Source organism: Heterodontus francisci, chromosome 17 (assembly GCF_036365525.1).
Source record: "Heterodontus francisci isolate sHetFra1 chromosome 17, sHetFra1.hap1, whole genome shotgun sequence".
Taxonomy (NCBI): Eukaryota; Metazoa; Chordata; class Chondrichthyes; order Heterodontiformes; family Heterodontidae; genus Heterodontus; species Heterodontus francisci.
The window spans coordinates 41,567,169-41,586,777 of NC_090387.1; positions in this window are offsets into that span (position 1 = coordinate 41,567,169).

The window sequence follows — 19,609 nt, forward strand, 5'->3', positions numbered from 1 at the left end:
AAATTTGTTCTCTTATTTTCAGTCTCTTAGACTACTCCATAGGTGAGCATTTGTTCTCTATTATTTGTAATGTGCCTTTACCTGCTATTTATCTGAGTAATTTGCAGTAGCCCAGGGGTTGAACACAGAGCCCTTTATTTTGGGTTATTCACGTGATCTTCTTCAACTTTGTAAAGTACAAAAAGGACTTCACCATGGTTAAAAAATGGCAAAACAAATTGTATAAACAGTAATTGGGTATGTGAACAGAAGCAATGAAACATGGTAGGTTTACAGTGGATATAAGCTTAACTATCAATCCTCATGAGATTAAAAAATAGCAAACAGTTGTGGTGGGCATCTGATACGTCCATCCAAACATGGATAAGTATATTAAAATGGATGCAAATAATGGGAATTTGTTATTTGATGTAGTCCATTATTGGTGCCAAAGCAACACTGGACCCTAGGAGGACTATACATTCCTGCTGTATAATGTTGCCATTATATGAGAAAAGGGATTTAAAATTTAAAGACCCCAAAAAAGTATAATCAATTATGGGATGACTAATGCACTCCCTCATCCCTCAAAATTGAAAATCTTTATTGCTTTGGAGGCTCCTGGCGATGTGATGCTGCTGCAGGCTTCTGAAGCCCTTCAATCCCTGGTCGGTAATCAAAAGTCCCATAATAGCTATATGATGTTTGGTTTTTGGTTGTGTCTCTAAACAAGCTGGCCTATGAGTGTAACAGACTTTTGACCCCATATGTATAGTGACAGCAAGAAAGAAGCTGTTACCAGGATACAAAGACAAAAATGTATAATTTGTGTCATGGAAGCAACCTCCTGTCACGGGCTTTGCCAATAAGCCCTGGATCAGGGACTAGGAGGTGTCTGATTTTCATCCCTGCTAGCATGCTCTCAGCTTCACTTTACCCATTCGCCCCACTTTGCGGCCCAAGCTAGCCCCAACATGTAGCAAGGCATGTGGTTAAACCAGTAGCACAGGATTTAAAAACATTCACTAACTATTTGGGGCTATGATGGAACTCTGGGTGGTTGCTGGACTTGATATACCGCCCTTTCATAAACTGATAAGCAGAAAATATAACTCTACTGAGGTGATAAGTTGCTGTTTTATGATTGTTATTAAGCAGGCAGTAAAATATCTGATGTTCAGAAAAGCCTCTCTGACATTTAAATAGATTCCTTGTTTCATTTCTCCTTTTAGGTCATACGCATGCCCTTTATTAGGAAGTAGGAAAGGCCTGGTTATGGACTTCTAGATGATGCTATAGCTCCCAGAGCCACTCTGCATTCAGACAACTGTAGCCACAATTTTGCAAAGTGAACCAAGCAATGGCAAGTTTAAGTTATGCACAGGTTTCCCATTTACATGGTCAATCCAATGAGTAGATCAGTGTAGTAATCTATGTGTGGAGCCACGGTAAATGAGCAAGGTCTTAAATGAATACTTCTCGTCTGTATTTACCGTGGAGAAGGTCTTGGAAGCTAGTGAGTTCGAGGGAGGGAACAGCGATATCCTGGAGCATATCAACATTACAAAGGAGGAGATGTTGGAGGTTTTGAAGCACATTAAGATGGATAAATCCCCAGGGCCTGACCAGGTGTATCCTAGGATGCTATGGGAAGCAAGGGAGGAGATTGCTGGGGCCCTGGCAGAGATTTTTGTATCATCGTTAGCCACGGGTGACGTACCAAAAGACAGGAGGATAGCTAGTGTTGTGCCTTTATTTAAGAAGGGCAGCAGGGATAAGCCAGGGAACTACAGGCCGGTGAGCCTTACATCAGTGGTGGGAAAGTTATCGGAAGGGATTCTGAGAGGCAGGATTTATATGCATTTGGAAAGGCAAGGTCTGATTAGGGATAGTCAGCATGGCTTTGTGCGTGGGAAATCATGTCTCATGAATTTGACTGAGTTTTTTAAGGAGGTGACCTAGAGGATTGACGAGGGCAGAGTGATGGACGTTGTCTCCATGGACTTTAGCAAGGCCTTTGAAAAGGCCCCGCATGATAGGCTGGTCCAGAAGGTTCAAACACATGGGATCCAGGGTGAGCTAGCCAATTGGATACAAAATTGGCTTGGTGATAGGAGGCAGAGGGTGGTAGTGGAGGGTATTTTTTTCAGATTGGAGGCCGGTGACCAGTGGTGTGCCGCAGCGATTGGTGCTGGGCCCTCTGTTGTTTGTCATATATATTAATGACGTGGATATGAATGTAGGGGGCATGATTAGTAAGTTTGCAGATGACACCAAAATTGGTGGTATAGTGGACAGTGAAGAAGATTGTCTAAGGTTACAACAGGATATAGATAAACTGGGAAAGAGGGCGAGGGATTGGCAAATGGAATTTAATGCAGACAAGTGTGAAGTGATGCATTTTGGGAAGTTAAACCAGGGCAGGACATATATAGTGAATGGCAGGGCCCTGGGGAGTGTTGTTGAGCAGAGAGACCTTGGGCTGCAAGTACATAGTTCCCTGAAAGTGGCAACGCAGGTAGACAGGGTGGTGAAGAAGGCATATGGCATGCTTGCCTTCATCGGCTGAGGCATTGAGTACAAGAGTTGGGACGTCATGTTCCAGTTGTACATAATGTTAGTTAGGCCGCATTTGGAGTACTGTGTGCAGTTCTGGTTGCCGCACTACAGGAAAGATGTGATTAAGCTAGAGAGGGTGCAGAAAAGATTCACAAGGATGTTGCCTGGTTTGGAGGGCTTGAGTTTTAAAGAGAGATTGGATAGTCTGGGTCTGTTTTGCCTGGAGTGAAGGGGGCTGAGAGGGGACATGATAGAGGTATATAAAATTATGAGAGGCATAGATAGGGTAGATAGCCAGAGTCTGTTTCCCATGGTAGGGGTGACTAAAACTAGAGGGCATAGATTTAATGTGAGAGGGAGGAGGTTTAAAGGGGATCAAAGGGGTACATTTTTCACACGGAGAATAGTGGGTATCTGGAATGAGCTGCCAGAGGAGGTGGCGGAGGCAGGAACAGTAGCAACATTTAAGAGGCATCTGGATAGGTACTTGAATGAGCAAGGCTTAGAGGGATATGGAATTAATGCAGGCAGGTGGGATTAGTATAGATAGGCATTATGGTCGGCATGGACGCGGTTGGCTGAAGGGCCTGTTTCTATGCTGTACGACTCTATGACTCTATGACTCTATGAGTAGATGATGAACTTTCTTGTCCCAGTACACACGAAAAACTGCAGAAAAACCTGGGGCAGGATTTTCCTCGCAGGCTTCAGAACCCTGCTGTCTGGCTCAAATGGGGGTCAGAAACTCGCACAGTGTGGAAAACAGTCAGTCACTCAGCCACGATTTTCCCAAATTGGCCAGTTAGTGGCCAGAGGATGGGCTCACCACTCAAATAAGGATGGCGGGCAGGCTCGAGGCCCTAGCTCAGAAGGAGCAAAAGCTGGCCTTTAAAGGTAAGTGAAAGGGAGGCACCCTTCTCCAAATTTTTAAAATTTAAAATAAAAATAACCTAAGCAGCCAGGCCATGATTGTGGAGGGGGAGCCCCTCAGGGCGGCCCACAGCTGTAGCTGATGCCAGGCAGGCATGGAAGGCCTCTAAACTTGCCTGGAGTGCTGGCCCCTGATGTGCCTCTAGGAAGCCGCTTCCAGACAGTTACACTGTTCCCTGACGCCTCTGGGTACCTGTAGTCCAACTGGAAAATTCCAGTAGTTTCTGACAATAGGCCTTAATAGGCCCTTAACAAGGTTAATTGGCTACCCAAAGCTTGTGGACAGGTAGCCCTGCCGTCACCCCCATCCAGGGGTCAGGATGGAGCCAGGGAACCAGCACCTCGCAGGTGGCACTAAGTTTCACACCTGCCTGCCACTGTGCCCACCCCCATGGGGGCCTAAAAATTCAGCTTCTGATCACAGCTTGTGCCTGGTCACAAACAGTCAAAGTCAATACCTCAAACTCTTTATAAAAATATATTCAGAAAAATAAATTGGGAAAAATTGTTTTCTTTCATGAGTGTAAAGGTCTAAAAGAACTGTACTCTGTTTTATTATGATGGCTTCAAGTTTAACATGTACAGTAATATATTTCAGTGCAATTTGCATAATTACATCATATCAATTAAAAAATAAGAAAGGTTGTTAAATGTGTCTTAATAATACCCCTGTAACCACTATTAACTCAAAATCACTCTGCATCATTTCCAATGCATTGTTTGATGTGTTTCTACGACATTTCTTGGTTTGCTATTACACTAATTTTTATTAATATATTAAAGTCATTATCTTTTTAGAAAGAAGAAAGAACTTGCATTTATATAGTGCTTTTCATGACCTCAGGATGTCCCAAAGTCCTTCACGTTTTGAAGTGCAATCAATGTTGTAATACAGGGAAAGCTAACAATGAATTTTCACACTGCAAGGTCCCGTAAGCAGCAATGAGATAATGACCATATAATCTGTTTTAGGTGTTGGTTGAGGGATAAACGTTGGTCAGGTATTAGGAAAACTAGGAGAACTAGGTGCTTTTCAAAACAGTGCTGTGGGATCTTTGATATCTTCCTGAAAAAAAAGACAGGACCTCGATTTCATTTCTGCAACATTTTTATTTATATATATAATGTGTACAACCTAAATTCTGCTTTGAAAATATCATTAATAACATATTTTAAATAGTATTCAACTGGAAAAGCTGGCCAGAGTTAACTTCTATTTCCAATCTGCAGGTTTTTGCAATATGGGTGTAAATTGTCAACTTTCCTCCCAAGTGTAAAACTGGCATGGTGGATCAGGCACCCGTTATTGGAAGCACCTCATTTTGCTTGACATTTTTTGAACAGATTTACAGCCAAGATTGACATGCAGCAGCCCTTTTACTTTCTGGGTCCTTTACCAATTTATAGGATTACTCCTGTTTGATTACATTTTAGAATGATGGATTATGGTTATTATTCTGTGAAATAACCGATAGTTTTGGCCATGAGGACAGTGCAGCTGTGTGAAATCAATTTTGGAAGAAAGTAAAAAACTGCCAAGAACTTTCCAAAAAACTTGGGAGACTTTTTTGTCAAGTCGTGTTGTTAGTAACAGAAGTATGGAACGTGTTGAAACACAATTCTTTTTTATAGCAACCCATTCATTTTAAATGGGCTAATACATTGCTTACAATTTTATATAAATGTATTCTTTATTAAAATCACTCAGTATGATATTACAGCCTTGGGATATAATTACAAAGTTATGCACTCCAGGGGCACAGTTTTTATGAAAAGGCTTTGACCAGCCTCTATGTTTTTGGCTGGTTTAGGGGGTGGCCGGGAAGAAAAAGTAAAGCTGGTCATCATTCCCATCATAAAATGATGAATTTTAATAAAGTTCATGTCAACTGTGATGCATTGGAAAAATATTTGCCATTCACTTTTCAAGAGGGTGGTATCCCTTTAAGACATTTTCCAACTGTATTATTTTTCCTCTTTCCAATTTAAATTCTGTGACTTTTCACTCATTAAGTAAAGCTCCAATTGGGATTAAAAAATAAAGTGAAAGAGTTTGTTATTGCAGTTGTTAGAAAAGAGCTATCCTGGTAGGGAGCGAGGCTGAGCGGGCTTAGGTGTACGCTGGTCAGTGTTGATGCTACATGGCCATAAATCTTGCCCTTTTTCTGCCTAGTTATTGTGTATTTCTTTGGTGAAAGATTGATTGTAGCAGCAGAAGATGAATTTGCCTACAGACCCTTTCTTCTTTTTTTATACTCCTGATGCCTCACCAAGGTGATAATGCATTTTTGTGCAATCATTTGTTTCAGATTAAATAGCGTGCAGAACATAGGTGAGATTGTCTTGCAAGTGGGCAAACATGAGGGCATGAAGATGTACAACTGTCCCAGGTGAGAATACAGCCCATAACCCCATAGGACTTCCAGGTTTTCCTGAAGGAGAATCACCTGTCTGAAGAAAGTGCATTATTCATTCACTATAGGTGCAGTTCCTTTTATTCTTCCTTCCTGCCTAAAATGAACTTCAACTTATTTGCACATCTCTTATTATAATGATTAAAACTATTGTATTTTACACTGTGAAACTTTGAAAGTCAAGCAAACACTTTCATCTTGACCTTTCTGCAACACTGCCCCATATTCACTGCTTGTCAGCATATGTTGGTCTGGAGTCATCCGTCATTGCCATCCGTCACTCCTCTGCCATTCCCATCAGTCCCATTATCTGGGATCAGGAGAGAGCTGAGGATGTAGCCTGAAGGATCATTAAGCCTCCATTCCCAGGTACCACAGGTAGTCCAGGTGGCCTGTTGTTATTTATAATAAAGGAACAACACAGAAGAACTGGATGACAGTGGCCCATGAGGCTTAAAGAAGGACAGGCTGAGGGATGTCACAACTGAAGGACAGCTAAAAGTGGACTCCTTTCCCGGTAAGCAGGCAGGCTTTATTGAACATCTGTTTCAGTATATTGCCTCCAAGATTGATTAATTTAATTGTTTGCACTTTGCTTTAGTGAAATTTGAATACTTGATGTCAGCTTTGAAGGATGTTGTACGAGTTTCTTTGCCTTCTCAAACAGACTTATCCTTGCAGCTAGATGTCATGGGTCCAGATATTACAAATGCAAACTTGATTTTAACATGAAAAAGCAACTGCTGTGGCTGGTGCCAGATTCACTTACACATTTTCAACAATGCTACACAAATCATATGTTTCAGAAAAAAATGGAACAGAAAGTTTGTAATAATGCAATGATTGCAGATGACATATTTTGAATAATCCTGCTGTACAGTTTTCTTTATTTTAAAGCGTCAGTTTGGTCTGCTTTAGGGACTTTATGGTTATTCCATCATGTCAGCAATTCTTCCTCAGAGTGTATTATAGAAAGAAATGGTGGGATGCTGATTAGTATCTACATTGTAGCCAGAACACAAATGGCTTTCGATGCCATTAATGAATCAACATCATATATTATTCCATAACTTAACCAAATGTTGAGAAAAAATATTAATAGTAGAAATAAAGGAATACAAATAATAATCTAGGTTTTAAGAAGAGAAATATTAACGCTTGTGAAAGATGCTTGTCTGCCCCTGAGACTGACCACACAATACATCCTTCTACACCAGTCAGCGCACCAAGGCCAGAGCCAGGTGCCTATGGTACTTGTATCCTTCCACATCAGTCATACTGTACGGAGCAGACAATTAATTCTGGAGCAAAATTGAAAGTCAGAGGCAGAGTGTGAAAGAACAGAGTGACAATAATAAAGTGCCCCTGCCTCACATTAATCTCCTTCACTTCAGGGCTGTCAGAGGCGGCCTGGCGGTGACTAATGCCAAGCTTTGCATACAGTGGTCACAGACATGAGCAGCATGCTCCCTTTACAGCACCCGCGATTCGCTTTGTTGAGTTTTTGACTCCTGCAGAATCATCGAAAAACTGTAGCCGCTGGTCAAAGGTAGAACATTGAAGCCTTCATCATATCTATTGATCGATGTGTATGATACCCGCCTCAGCTTTAGAAATGGAGCACTCGAAACACAAGGGAGAGTGTTCAAAGAAGTTTCCAAATGGATTAACTCAGAAGGAATGGGTTAAAAAAAGTCAGCTATCAATAAAGTAAAAAACTTTTCTCAAAGTAGCACTCGAATAGAGAAATGAGGCAGAGCACACTGTTGTAGTATACTAATCCCTTACGTTGTGAAACAGTGGACACACATTTGGGAATTGTGTTTTATTGATTTTATTGTCACTTCTTGCACAAACAGTAAATGTGCTAACATTTGAGGTACAGTATAATTATTCCAGAAAAGTAAGACATCAAAGAAAATGTATTTTTAAATGCACAGGCTCCGACAGGAAGACTGGACTGCTCAGAGTGGTCAATAGGTTAGGGAATTATTAGTCAATAGAAATTAGTATAATACATGGCAAAAGCAACTGAACAAAAGAGCGAATATGATGATTTTTCTGTAACAAAAGATATTGAGTTGGTCAGCTTGTTGCAGAAACAGTGGACAGAATCTTCCTGGTCCCGTGGGGTGGGTTTGAAGGCAGGACAGGTAGCAAAATCAGATACATTAATATAAAAGCAAAATACTGCGGTTGCCGGAAATTTGAATTAAAAACCGAAAATGCTGGAAATACTCAACAGGTCTGGCAGCATCTGTGGAGAGAGAAGCAGAGTTAATGTTTCAGGTCTGTGACCCTTCATCAGATGGGTTCATTCACTGACCTGAAACGTTAACTCTGCTTCTCTCTCCACAGATGCTGCCAGACCTGCTGAGTATTTCCAGCATTTCTTGTTTTTATTTCAGAACTCAGATATATTAATTAGAAATAAAAACATGAAATGCTGGAAATACTCAGCAGGTCTGGCAGCATCTGTGGAGAGAGAAGCAGAGTTAACGTTTCAGGTCAGCGACCCTTCATCAGAATGAATGAATCCATGAGAGTGGCCAATCTTCCAATAGTGTGACTCATGTGCTCGTTCAACTCAGAAATGGTGAGATTCATGGACTCCTCCATGTTCTGCGCAAGTGGGCGCACAGCCTCAGGGAATTCTGTCAGATGTCCACACATTTCCACGAGCACCCTCTTTGTGAATGACCCCAGAGGCTCAGCATCTCCGGTGACCTGAGCATAGTTGCTGCTATCCTCTGACCTCCGATGCGTACTGCCACCAGCTTCAACTGCCTCCGTCACCTGCTCACATGTGCTGTGTTCCTCACCTTATGACATATGTTCCACATGTGGCACATTTACCAACGAGGTGCCTGTATCTCTGCGACTGGATGGTATACTTGAGTCGTGTAATGCTGCATACTTCAAGTGTCCCTCGCCCTCTGAGACATTTGCTTGCTTGTCTGCTGCAACCTGATGTTCTTCCAGAAATGGCCCTGTGAAGATAAGAAAACATGTTAATGAATGTGATATCTCTGTGCCCCTTCCACTTCACTGTTTCATCATTGTCTCAATTGCCAAAGTCTGCAAATAAGATAAAAGATGTTGAATTGGTTAGATAAGTGTGGCAGAGTTCATGCAAAGACTTTCACCCTCTTTCTGTCAAACCCCCATTTTGCCCTTGGCCACTGCATCCCCTGTCAGATATCATATGATCGCCAAGGCCTCCTCTTCCATCGGCTTCAACACCTTAATGTGGGCCACTCCTCCCCTGCTTTGCCCCCCTTCCTGGGCCTTATGTGCTCTCTTTTCCTGCAAGGATGTATGACAGCATTTTCATGAAGGATAAGGTCAATCTCGGCAGCTGAGATGTTATCGTGCCAGAGAACACCTTGCACGCTTTTGCTGTCATGCTGCCATCCTCATGTATTCCATTTGCTGCCATGCTGCCAATGCCTCCTTCGCACACTGCATGGCCCAGGGCGCTCAAGGCTTAGCATTCCTGGGACTTGTAATTGCTAGACATTGGTTGGAGTCATACCTAGCACAAAGGAAGATGGTTGTGGTTGTTGGAGGTCAATCTTCTGAGCTCCAGGACATCACTGCAGGAGTTCCTCAGGGTAGTGTCCTAGGCCCAACCATCTTCAGCTGCTTCATTAATGATCTTCCCTCCATCATAGGGTCAGAAGTGGGGATGTTCGCTGATGACTGCACAATGTTCAGCACCATCTGCGACTCCTCAGATACTGAAGCAGTCCACATAGAAATGCAGCAAGACCTGGACAATATCCAGGCTTGGGCTGATAAGTGGCAAGTAACATTCACACCACACAAGTGCCAGGCAATGACCATCTCTAACAAGAGAGAATCTAACCATCTCCCCTTGTCATTCAATGGCATTACCATCACTGAATCCTCCACTATCAACATCCTAGGGGCTACCATTGACCAGAAACTGAACTGGAGTAGCCATATAAATACCGTGGCTACAAGCGCAGGTCAGAGGCTAGGAATCCTGCAGTGAGTAACTCATCTCCAGACTCCCCAGAGCCTGTCCACCATCTACAAGGCACAAGTCATGAGAGTGAAGGAATACTCTTCACTTGCCTGGATGGGTGCAGCTCCAACAACACTCAAGAAGCTCGACACCATCCAGGACAAAGCAGCCCGATTGATTGGCACTCCATTTACCACCTTCAACATTTACTCCCTCCACCACCGATGCACAGTGGCAGCAGTGTGTACCATCTACAAGATGCGCTGCAGCAATGCACCAAGGCTCCTTAGACAGCACCTTCCAAACCTGCGATCTCTTCCAACTAGAAGGACAAGGGCAGCAAATGCATGGGAACACCACCAATTGCAAGTTTCCGTCCAAGTTACACACCATCCTGACTTGGAACTATATTGCCGTTCCTTCACTGTCGCTGGGTCAAAATCCTGGAACTCCCTTCCTAACAGCACTCTGGGTGTACCCACCTCACATGGATTGCAGCGGTTCAAGAAGGCAGCTCACCACCACCTTCTCAAGGGCAATTAGGGATTGGCCATAAATGGTGGCCTAGCCACCGATGCCCACATCCCATGAATGAATAAAAAAAAAATTTAAAAATTGCATTGCATAGGCCAGCAGCACTCAAAAGACCCTTAATTCTGTCACTAGCAGTTTTAATGACCCCTTTCCAGACCTCAGAAGGTAATTGAAGTGCTTGCACCACTGTATCCAAGTCCTCCTGATTACACTGAGGCTGGAGACCTCCTCTGCCAGCTTCAGCCAAACATCCTTTGTCACCGAGGCTGGGTGCCTCCCCCCAATCTCAGAAACAGGATGTGACTGCGTGCACACACCGTCTCCACCATAACCTCAAGGAAGGCATCTGAGAATCATGGCGCAGCCCTTGACCTTTTTCCCTCCATTGTGCTCTGCCCTCCAAGTCAGTAGTATTAAATTTACTACAGCCACACAGCAGACCGCCTGACCAGCTTTAAATCCGCCACCTGAAATCACTGTCCCGCTCCCCAGAAATCATGGTCCCAACTCACGTTCATATCTTAAGACTATAAGATGCCACTTACCAGTGTTTCTTCTGTGCATTTTCAGTGAAAGCCTATCCATGTCGAGTTACCCATGTCTGTCTACTATTTTGCCTTATGTTTCAAATGAAGACTGATGCCAAACTCAAAGGCTGAATCTGAAGAGCTCTGCGTTGATCTGCTTTCGACTCATTCAGAATACATCCCTAACATTACTGGTGGGCACACATATACGGGCATCCCTCTGCCACGTGCAATGCTAATTTTAGTGCCCCATGAACATTTAATTTCATCATAGTGACTGGTTGCTGAACTCTTTGGAAGAATCCATTCAATAAGTATTCAAAAGCAGAGAAGTTATGTTAAACTTGTATAGAACTCGGGTTACACCACACTTGGAGGACTGTGCACTGTTCTGGTCTTCACATTTTAAGAAAGATATCGAAACAGTGGAGTAAATGCGAAAAAGATTTACCAGAATGATACCAGAACTGAGTAGGTACAACTGTCAGCAAACACTGAACAGGCTGGGGCTTTTTTTTTCTAGAAAAGAGAAGGCTGAGGGGTGAGCTCATTAGAGATCTTTAAAATTATAAAGGGGATCGGCTCGCTACTGCATGGAGTGGTTGAGGTGATTAGCATAGATGCATTTAAGGGGAAGATAGATATGCACATGAGTGAGAAAGGAAGAGAAATGTATGTTGATAGGGTGAGATGAATTAAGGTGGGAGGATGCTTGTGTGGAAACTAAACACAGGCATAGATCTGTTGGGCTGAATGGCGTGTTTCTGTGCTGTAAAATTATATGTATGAAAATCTACACCCCTTGGGCTGGATTTTAAGGAGCCCTCGATGTTGGGATCCGTGGCGGGGGGTGCCTGAAGATGGCCCTGGGTGAGGCCCGTCACCTCATTAAATAATTAATTTAAATAAACTTACATTGCTTCCTGATGTCCCGATGTGTTCTTTGGCCCAGTAGCCAGCATTCCCACGCCTTCGGATCCCCGTCCAGGGAAATGAGGCAAAACACTGGTGGGGAGGGGGTTAAGAGGCAAGTCTATCAGTGTGGGAGTGGGGTACGGGGTCAAATTAATGTCATGGGTGTAGGGGATAGCGGGAAGGGTTGTAGTTTAAAGTTTATGCAGTTTGGCGGTGGGGGTGGGAAGGTGGAATGGTAAAGGCAAGTGTTTTGCGGGGGGAAAGGGCGAATAATTAATTTAATTGTTATTGGGGGGGGTGGGACAGGTGCAAAAGAAATGTTTTTACTTAATTTAATTCATTCTGTCTTTAAATATTTAAATTAGCCAGTAGGGTTAACAGCCCTTTAAAAATGGCATCAGCACCTGTGTACAGGAAGCTGACGCCATTACCGGGGATAGACAGTCTGCCCCCTCCATGTGATCGGGGGTTGGCGGCCTGCCCCGGCTATTTAAATGAGCAGCTGCCCTTGGAATCGTGGTGGCTCTTTGGCATGCGACCCACGCGAGTGTGCCACCATCTTGAAAATATACAATTCTGCATTGAATTCCTGATAGTATTACTGAATAGGAAGGGGCTAATAGTGTCCTCTGGGAATGTATTTTGATGGTCTGATCTGGTGGATGCAGTCCTCTGGTGGGTGTCTTTCTGCGTAGGCTCTAGATAGTTCCCTAGTGAGAAGGAACATTTTCCTCAACAGTCCAACATGTGGATGGAGGAGGAGGGGAGGTGTATTTTTGACCCTTGGCAGTCTTTTGCTTATGCAGGGAAAGGGAGGAGATGTATGTATGAAACATTTTATAGTCTGGTGTATTGTGGACCAAAGGGTTTTATCTGATTTGGCAGCCAATGCATGTGTTTGTATGTGTGGAGGTGGGATTTAGATTTATATCTGAGTCGAGGGAATTTACATTTACTTCATAGGTAGTTAGATATTTATTCATGTTCTTGCTATGTTGGGAAGCATGTTTCAACAATCACCAGTCCAACTTCATTATTTAAACCCAGATTTAGCCTTTAGCCAAACTCTTACCTATAACAGTTTGAAAAAGTTGAATGTTAAGTGGCTTGAAATCTTACTTCAATCGAATTATTACAAAATAACATTTCAATTTATTTTGCCAGCCACAACAAAAGATGGATGTTGAAGTTTATGTGAAATAGCAGAACTAGCAATGCCGGCTATAGTGATGTTATAATAATAGCAATGACATATCTGTCTATTTGTGAATTGATCAAAGTTTATACAGCCAGGAGACGGAGAATAGCAGATTTGGGAGATCGCAAGGATAGAGTGAATAGATAAAGAAGGGCAAAGCTTTGAGATCACTGGGATAGAGTCAGGAGATAGAGAAGGGCAAAGCTTGAAGCTCACTACCATAGAATCAGGAGATGGAGGACAGCAGAGCTGGGAGATAACAGAGATAGAAACAGGAGGTTGTAAAAATGATGACAGATGATGGAGAAAAACAGAGCTTGCATAATGTAGAAATAGTTTGAAATGGAGAGAGCAGAGTGGAAGATCACTAGAATAGTTAACTGGGGAAAGGAGAAGTGGGCACAGGTTGAACATGGCCAAGAAACCCAGCCAAAAACAAAAACAGTGAAGATAGAATATGGAGAAGAACTGAGCCAGAAGATAGAAAACAGCAAGAACATGGTAGAAAAAGAGAGGTTAAAATTAACAGTTCCACTATGGATAAATAGACATAGAGAAGTAAAGGAAGGCAACAACTTAATGAAACTTAATCCACACTTCCAGTTTCCATTTACATTGTTTGCACAGAAGCTGAAAAGTCAGTTGTTTTCAGGGCTGGTTGAAATTGCCCCGTGATCCAACACTGATCAGTGCTTTTGTGGATGCAAAGTACTTCCCAGCTCCCAGAAATCCAGTGAGGCTGGAAACAGATGTCCGTTAAGTGCTGGTGAATAGTGGAAATATACCTCAATTTGAGATCCATCAAAAATCCTTGTTTTAAAATTCAGATATGGGGAACTTCATGACATGGAAAATACTTCCACCATAATTCCCCTTCCTTTAATATCATAGCTTTTTTATTACTGCAATAGTTCAGCTCATAGTTGCCAATCATCCCTTTTGGAGTGGACCACTAGCCTTTCCTATATTAGAACAGTGCTTTGGGACATCCTGAGGTCCTGAAATGTACTATAGAAATGCAAATCTTTCTTTTCAGTCCCCATTCACATTGTTTGCGCTGAAGCCTGGAAAACTACTGATTTGGGGAACACTGAAATCTTCAGTTGCCCATTTACTTCTGTGCTGTCCTATCTCCGCTCATGTGTACAAAAGGGCACAGGACAGAATCTAAGGGTTGCTCCATATGTGCGTGGATATAAAAATGAGAGATGACTGCACACAGCAGCCATTTGTTGTCCTCTAAACCCCAATGGCTGCTGGCATCATGTTTGATTGAACTATGCTCATCTTGGTGGCTCTTTGCTGGAGAACTGGCACAGCAATGCTCTGAAGCTGTGAAGCTGAGAAAAGCAGACATGTATCATGGCAGAAGGACATTGCTGTACTTGCAATGCCTTCCTGGGAGCTATTGCCTTGGATGTGATGATGGTGCCTTGTATCAAGGAAGCAGAAATGGTGTGAGTGTATCGCCTGCAGAGACATGAAAATATGAGCCTGAACTCTGCATCATTCATGAGACATCATTCACGAGACATCAAATATATTTAATAACAGAACTTACTGGAATTCAGATGAAAGTGGATAATGGACCCTATGTATGTATGCTGTGCAAAATGTTGTTAGTATTTTAGGCACACTTGCTATTTTTATGAAGTATCACAGATAAAGCTGAGTACAATCTGAACATTAGGTCAGAATAAATCTATTTGTTGCAGTGGTTTGAAGACTGAGTTTAGAACATGAATCTTCAGCCTGCCCTTAGTGACCCCCTTGCCATGATCAGCCCCCAAACCCTAAATACCCCTCTTCAAGGGTGCCAAGCATTTGAGGTGCCCTCATCCTGCAGCTGCAGCCTCAGCAATGGCCACCGCTAGTGGTGGTGATGCTGAGGTTGCTGAGCTGCCGGTCCTCTGATTGGGCCAGCAGCTCTTGGGGAAAGGCAGCATCCTTAATAGGATGGTAGCCCTGGCAGCAGCAAATTAATTGGCTGCCGCTGGCTAAATGCAGCTCTAGGTCCTGCCTCATGCCGAAGTGGGGTTGCCTCCTACTTTTGGCCCTGGCGGTGGGACTTCTGCTGCCTCAGAAAAATTGCAGCCATTGACAATGCATCAGAGTGGAGTCCAGATACATTTTACTGAAGGAAAAAAAGACGAGAGATAATGTTTTTTACTCTAAATTGCACAGAGTTGATGTTTATTGAAGTTTGGCAGCATACTGTATCAGTAACGCAATATTGTTAGCTTGGTTGATGCTGCGATATATAGACCAGGATTCCAAAGTTTAATCCCTTGTCTGTATTGAATTAGTTCATCTCAACTGGGAACTATCTTTGGCATCCGCATCAGTGGGCTATGAAGATGAAAGAAAATCAACCAAGGCTGCTATTCCTGATTTTTATCCAATGATGTCTGCTGGAAAGTGCTTTTGTATAGATATTGGGTTATGGTTTGGCTTAACTGTGGTATTTCCACATGGCTGATATTCTGTACCTAGGTTCAGAGATGAAGAATGGTCCCTTGGACAAGATTCTGCAGACCGCTAATGCCCACTCCAGAATGAACGTTTACGAAAGGAGCAGAGAAAAGGGTGAAAATTGCAAAAAAACACAAAGTATCAAGGCTTGAGATCTCAGATGCTCCCTACACTGTTCATTGCTACTGTGTTATGTAGGTTTTTATTTTGAGTTTTATTTTGATCTAACATCACCCATGATCTGACTTTTAATGAGGACAGTTCCAAAACTTTGTTCAGAATGACAGACTGAACATTACCTTTCCATTCGTTGCAATACAACAGCTATACATTTATAGGGCACTTATAGTGTTAGTGTGATAAACACAAGTTTCCTCAATCTTTTTAACAGTGAAAATCTTATGCTCATCAAAGCCTATCAGGGCTCATTTGCATGGCTGCACCATTCAATTACATGGAAATTTCCTGGGTTCACACCACTCTTGCAGTTGATGTAACTTTACACCTAAATGAAAGGTTCTATCAGCTCTCCATATCAATTCAGACACATGTAAGTGGGGAGTTGGTGAGCTGAAGAGGGCAGCAGCTTTACTTTTTGATTACAGGCTTCCAAACAACTTTCTAAAATCTCTTTCTTCACTTTTTTTAATCACTGACACCCATCCTTCATTTTTACAGAATGCTTTCCCCTATTTCCAGAATTCTTTTAGAACACCTAACTTCTCCAACCCTCACATCTATTCTCAGATTGACTTCAGACAAAGGATGGCTTTCCCCATTGACAAACCCCTCTTTGCCATCATAAGGGAGGATGACTTAGAGCATCTGTGAGTCCTGACCAGGAGAATCAAGCAGCATAGCAGAGGGTAGCAGTCGACCAGGCCTTCACCAATGTGTATACAGGCCACCCCAGTCCAATGTGGACCTCTCTGAGGAGCTGTGAATCTGTTGATTGAAGCTCTCCAAGGATGTTATTGGGCATCTCTTCCAACTTCATTAGGAAGATTTGAAAACCTGCTCCACTGTCACAACTACTCTGTCCAAGGCAATTAAACAGAAGTCCTCAACTTTTACAGTTTTGCATCTTCCCAGGCTGCCACAGACTGCATCAACTCACCAAGGCTCATTTGACAGCATTTTCCAAACCTGTGACCACTATTGTCTTGATGAACAAGGGCAGCAGGTGCATGGGAACATCACCACCTGCAAGTTCCCCTCCCAACCATACACCATCCTGACTTGGAACTATATTGCCATTCCTTCACTGTCACTGAGTCAAAATCCTGGAACTCCCTTCCTAACAACACTGTGGGTTCACCTATACCACGTGGACAGCAGCAGTTCAAGAAGGTGGCTCAAAAAATAATGTTGTAAAGACTTCATGTGAGTGAGGAAATAAAAGGGGAAAACCCTGAAAAGTGCGCAACCCAAAAAAAAAATTAAGTCTGATAGTGAAAAGAAGTGCAGTAAACCCCCGAATATGGCAGAGTATCCATTCAAGCGGTCAAGCTGAAAAAAATTAAAAAGATATAAAAACTCTAGCAAAGAAAAAGCAAACGGGAAAACCCTTGAACTGCCTATTGAATAACTGTCTAAACATTAAAGCAAAGTACTGAAAGAGAAAAAACAGAGGACACTGTCAAGCACCTGTTACACTCCATCAAAGCAGCTAGCCTGGAAAAACAAATTTCTTGAAGGGGGAACAACACAGAGTTAATAGAACAAGTTTTAAAACAGGTTTTAAGCCACAAATGGAAAAATTATAGTAAGTACAGTGCTGAAGGCACACACAGAGCTGAACAAAGTTAAATATAGAGAAAAAAGCAAAAGAACAGCAGAAGGATGGATATCAAATTTCCCAGCATGAACTGGAAAGCCATTGATATCCTATCCGAGTTCAAACTTTTTAAACAAAGAATTCAGTTATTCTTCATAGACCAAATGGTTGCAGAACCAGAGAAGCAGGCTGTGAAAATACTGATAGCAGTTAGAAATGAGGGGTTATACAGATTCAATACCTCTGCCTTATGTGAAGAGGACCAGAAAGATCCCGCAAAGATATGGAAAGTGCTAGAAGATCAGCTTTGGGTAAGAGTGAATTTTAGAATTCATCACCTGGAGCTGATGTCCTACAGGCAACAACCACAGGAATCAATAGATTAATTTGCCAGTAGATGCCATAGTAAGGACAACAAATGCAATTTTTCAGAAACCGAGCTGTCAGAGTGAATAATGGAGCTGGTGGCTGTCTCAACACCTAGTGAAGCTTTTCAAAAAGACCTCTTGGGGAAAAAGAAAGGTGATAGCATTGATGCGCTGCTAGAAGATCCAGGAAATACAAAGCCATTCTAGCTGGACAACAGCATTTGCAAGCACTAGGTGAAGCCAACAGTATTGGCACGGTAACCAGATCACAAAAAGCAAGCAAGCTGTGTGGTAAGTGTGGTTTGTCCGACTCACCGCGAAGTTGTCCTGCATTTCAAGATCTGTGCAAGGCGTGCAGTGCAAAAGGGCACTGGCCCGCCTATGCGAGAAATCTGGCTCCAAAGGCACAGCCAGAAGTTATAATAGGACACAAACAAACAGAAGACAGGCACAGCTGCATGGCAACAGCAGCAAGGAGAGCGCCAGAGACCTGTGTAAACATATGCTGATACATGAAGTCCACAGCAAAATAGACCTAAGACAAGACTCAGAGTGAAGCAATTCTCAGCCAGAAGTTAAGCAGGCATTTCACATTGTGAACCTGACACGTTGATAAAGTCAAACAACTGCTTTTGCTACTATTAATATCATGTGCCCAAAGAAAGTTGGCAAGCACACACTCAGGACTAAGATTGACACGGGAGCTAGTACAATCATCCTACCAGTGCGAATTCTGAAGTATATGTACCGGGGTTGTTGGAAATTAATGATACAACTGACAACTGCAAGGTTAACTGCATACAATGGGCTACCCATCCCTTGCAGTGGCACATTAACAATGCAAAGAAGCTGTGGCAAGTTGGCATGGAAACCACAACTATTTTAACTGGTAGACATGAGCAGACGAGGAGAGGCAGGACTGCCAGTGTGTATGGACTTCGACATTGTAATTATCCATGAGATTACCAAAGTACCCACTACAGCAGAAGAGACCAAGGGTCCCCGCATTGAGTCAGTCCAAGACTTACAACAAATATACCTGGACAGGTTCGAAACCATAGGAGATTTCAAAGGCGACGTCGTACCGCACCTCAGACAGGGTGCACTTCCTGTGTCCAGCCCCCTGATGTCTGAGAATGAGTCACAGTTCTTTCAGGATCTCGGTGGTTCTGGTTTGGAGAGTATCAGCCCCTTCTCAGAGACATTACACCAAGAGAATGAAGATCCAAGTTCTGTTGATGAACGTTCTTGGTCAACAAGCAGTGTTTCTTCATGCTTCAGTGACTCAGAAGAAGAGATTGATGTTGTAACCATTGAGAAGTAAAGGCTGGCAGTGGGGAGCATTGCAAAGGGAAATGTCCAAGGACCGGCACCGACTTGCAGACTCTGGCCAGCATCAAACGGTGCAGCCTGGAAATCCAGCAACAGCAAAACTATGCCGTGCCCTCACCTTTGCTCTCTAGAGAACCGCGAGCACCAAAACAAGCCAGAACGGACAGGTACCTCCATGAGGCCAAGTACTTCTTCCCTACAAGTCCTCGACTTTGAGCCCCGGGCCTTCATAGGCAGAGGATGACGAGAGGCGAAGGACACATAATGTCATGGAGAGGCAGAGGAGGAATGAGTTGAAGCATTGTCTGTTGGCTCTTCGAGATGAGGTGTCGGAATTTTCCAAGAATGACAAGGCCTCAAAAGTGTCATCCTGAGAAAAGCAACAGAGTATATTAGCAGGCTGAAGGTAGAGCAGCAGAAACTGAATGCACAGAGGGAGAAACTTCAGAAAGAACAGAAAATTCTCTGAGGTGCAGTCGACACTGTTCGAAAAACAAGGATGAAATCCACATCTCCAGAAGGTTATACCGTAACAAGATCTGGAAGAGTTGTCGAACCACCAAGACGATAAATGGACTCTTAAGCTTCTGCACTTGTAAGTTTCACAATCCCT